Raw genomic sequence first — 4,029 nt, 5'->3', positions numbered from 1 at the left:
AAAATTAAAAAGAGTAAAAAGGATAAAGAGGTAACATGTCATACATTTTCTATTGGTTAAAAATGTTGGTTTACTGGTATATAGGTCATTTGGTTGTAGCATCAAATATTTTAAAATCAATAAGAGCAAAAATAAGGGCATGATTAAACAGAGAAAGGGCCAACTATTTCCAGCATGCCCCATCCAGGCATGGTTCTGAGCATGTATGGGGCCGCACCCTAAAAATCCTAATGCACTCTGCAAAATAAAAGTGCTATGTAAATATTAATCCAAGTTTGCTCTGTACCTTATTCCGGATGTGAACACACTGCCAGTACAGATACACAGCACCACTGTGATGGTCTTCTGAACCTTGTTGAATTGGCTAGTTGTATCGTTTCACACACACGGAAATGCATTTCTGTAAATACCAGTTGTTCCATGTGACTTCCGCTAGATCACGGCTGTAGCTCTCATCATAATGTATTCCATCTAGTGCATTAGTCGCTGAATGCCCGTCAGTGTAGAAGCAAAATGCAAGCACCCAAAAATACAGTACATACTTTCAGGACAGCCAGAGTAGCCCCATTTCCTGACATTGCATCACCATGTCGCTCCACCCAAAGACCTGCAGCAGGGAGGCCATCAAGTGTACAGTCGTGTGTGTGCAGCCACATGATTTGGGACCCTGGGCCTTTGCACTGCGTGTGTAGATTTCTTTGGGCTGAGTCGCATCGTGTCATGACAGGAGGTAGAACTAAGCGTGGCCCCATTCCTCCTCATGTGGTGAGTTTCAGTGACATCCAAATAGACGCTGCATAAATCTCACCCATTTATTCCATCACGGAGAACAACCAAAGCGTGGAATGGTTGCTGAACCACCCCCCCACCACCACCACCGGCAGGGAACACACAGGAAAAGCGTACAGTGTTAGCTCGACAGATTACAGTCACTGCCCAGGGGGCTGTGGAGGTGGCGATCAGGGTGGGGGGAGGGGTGCTGTGTGCCAAACTGCTCCTGAACTACCGCAGTGGTCCAAGCAGTCCGTAACTGCTGAAGGTGGGGCCCCTCACCTTCCTATCGCTGCAGTGGTTAAGGGCTGGGGCTGCCTGTTGTCCAGTACTATATAGTTTTTTTTAAAAAAATAAGGATTTATATTAATCATGATATAGTTTATGGTTTAACTTTTGTGATCTGCCCAGAGAGCTTTGGCTATGAGCAAGTATGAAAATGCACTAAATAAAATAACATATTGCACAACAGGAGCAAGCCAGTGGGGGAAGAAAAAGCTGCTTTATTCCCACTCCTGAACTACCCTACCCCCAAGAGGCTTGAATAGCTCTGCAACACTCCTGCTCCAGGCAACTGAACAATAGCTCTCCTCTTAGGGAAAGGGATACACTGCAACACTGTGTTTAAATTCTCACCTGTAATGTATAACATTTGCAGAAATTTCTTGTCTTCTTTTTGCTTGCCTAAACATGTTCACAAGTGTGAATGTCTAGACAATGCAACAGCTGCTGGAAAAACAGACATTGGGTTACGCTTCATGCCCTTCTTTTGGCATTTGAAGATGGTCATTGCCATTAAGGATCTTTTAGAGAGATTGTTCATGCATTGCTTGCCTAGTATTGCAGGCATGTGCAGTCTTGGTAGTCTGTCCACTTGAACTAAGCAGGTTCTGACTCAGGATGTGTGGGATCAGGCTGCATGACTGCAAAGCTGTATAAATAGATCTAAGAAGGGCTTGTATCTTTGAAAATGTAGGCTGCCAAAGAGATTTTTAATACTTCAAACTGCCTACAGAAAATGGATATCAAATAAGCTTAATGACTTTTTTTTCCTTTCCAGCGAGATCGAAACCGTGCTGAACTTCTTGATTTCTTGAACTCTGCTTTGTAGTGAAAGGGCTGCTAAGCAAGGACCAATAAATCTGTCAACCTTTGTGGTTATCGTGTGCTCCTGAAAGCACCAAATAGAAGCTTAGAGCAAGAGGGGTGAAAGTACACATCACGTGATGAGCTGAAGCTGTCCTGCTGTGAAGATAATTGATACCTCCTTTACAACAGGCAAAGAACTGACAACTTGCCAACAAAGAGCCATGTTATTGTTTCTGTGACACTAGCAGAAGTAGGGAGAATGCTTAAAAATGCTCCAAAGTGAGATGGTGATTGAATTTAGGCCTACTATGAATATCCCAAACTGCATGCAGAATACAACATCAGTTGTCCTTTGTCATTGATGTTAAAGCTGAATACTTTGAAAATAAGTTCGTTAGAAAGAAGCATCCCTATGTATATAGATATTTTTAGTACTGAGGATATTTGTTTGTAAACATCTTTCTTAGTAGTGTGTATACTAGCTACATTAATACAGTAGTACCTTCAAAAATATTATTTCTTCAATGTAATGTGTTTTTCTTTCTCTGTTGATGACACCCTAATGGCAGTTTAATAACTTGATGCTAGGCATTTACTTAAAGACCAGAATAATATACCCATCACTTGAACATTCTGAGACTAGCTTGCCTTGTTGGTGTTTACTTTTCTGCATTGATTCCCACAACTTGCTTGTTTGTATAACTGTCATTAATCAGTGTTCTAGCCTTTCCTTCATTGGAGGTATGTACACACTATGACAATTCCAGTGGGCCTTCAACTTCAGTAGAGGTTAGCAGTTTCTCAAACAGACCTCTGCTTAGAGGACTGGTCATGTTACATGACCTCACAATGTATAGACTTCTATTTTGAAAGAAAATCCAAATAAAACCTGTTGCCTCTGAATTTGATCTACATTGTGTTTAGTAAATTTTGCACACAGCCCAAAAGTAGAGTCTTAGAAGTATCAAGTTATAAGTAAAGCAGAGCAACATGACAAATGATGTCAAGTTTACTGCAAAATGCAGTTTTCTGTTTTCTCCCACAAAGCATTTAACTTTAACAAGATAACTGTTCAGTGTAATCATGTCCTTTGTTCCCCCTTTGCACTCAACATTCTTGGCCATTTTTTGGGGAGAGGGAGACAAGCATGATATGGCACTGTAACATCAGTATTATGGGAAGAGTACAGGAAAGGGAATGCCCTTTCTGCTAGCAACCCTGTGACCTTTGCCACAATTGAAAAAATGTTATTGCTCTTCCACGTGCATTATCACAGTCTCTAGTGTGACTCTGCTACTGCTCAACCCAACCTCGGGACAGTGCAGCACTTGTTAAATGTCACCTCTGCTTTTCAGCTCCAGTATATTTCATGCACAATGCCAATGGCATGTGCCTATAAGCTGCAGAATTTCAGTTTCCATTTGGTGAAATTATTTAAGTAACAGCAGAGGGCACCCTGTCTCTCTGTAGACTTATGCAGCATTGCCATTTACAATATACAGATGCAGTGAAAAATGAAGTGTTCAGTTTGACTCACCTTATGTTGCCCAGTGAACTATGTGCTGTACTGGGAAATGATACTTAATATTGTATATGCCTTAATGAAATTTCTGTTGAGTTCATTTATGTAAGTCCATCCCTTATTTTTAACTGAACACAAATTTGCCTGTGTTTTTGCCACTCTTTCCTGGCTTATCTGAAGAGATTCTTCACAGGCAGGATTCAAGGCAGTTTCAGTATGGCTGAGGCAAAATCCAACATCACATAAACTTCAGTTCCTCTTTTCTTTGTACCCTCACCTCAAAATCTGTATGGAGAGACACTATCTTCCCTGTTCTGCCAAAAGTCCTGTTTCCACCCAGCTATATACCACCTGGGGGTAAAATTGAGTTTGAAATTTCTACTACATAAGTCTTTTTGTCTTGACAGAACATAAATTGGGCCATTTTTTTATTGTTCCTTTCCTGAAACTTCTTGGGGTCATGTGATATGCCAATTACGTTCATGAACAAAACCCTACCTAGTTTGATGTTATACCTCCATCTGGCAATGAGTATTTGCTATCAATAGATGTTGTTAGAAAACGGGGCACATGCTGTGAGCCTGAAGTGGTCAAAAGGTAGATCACTGTGTGATTTGCTGTACAACAACTAGGTTGTGCTCCCAATT

General features: G+C 41.1%; 1 long non-coding RNA gene across 1 annotated transcript; it reads left to right on the top strand.

Annotated features, from left to right (window-relative positions):
• Nucleotides 1-2,763, top strand: LOC123023122. The gene is made up of 2 exons (XR_006414641.1): nucleotides 1-30; nucleotides 1,832-2,763. It is a non-coding gene; the product is annotated as an uncharacterized LOC123023122 (long non-coding RNA).
• Nucleotides 2,764-4,029: the final 1,266 nt, after the last annotated feature.

This window comes from Varanus komodoensis, unplaced genomic scaffold (genome assembly GCF_004798865.1).
Source record: "Varanus komodoensis strain SLA01 unplaced genomic scaffold, ASM479886v1 scaffold2, whole genome shotgun sequence".
NCBI lineage: Eukaryota > Metazoa > Chordata > Lepidosauria > Squamata > Varanidae > Varanus > Varanus komodoensis.
The sequence above is the reverse complement of the archived record's forward strand: the minus strand, read 5'-3'. Positions and strand labels throughout refer to the sequence as shown.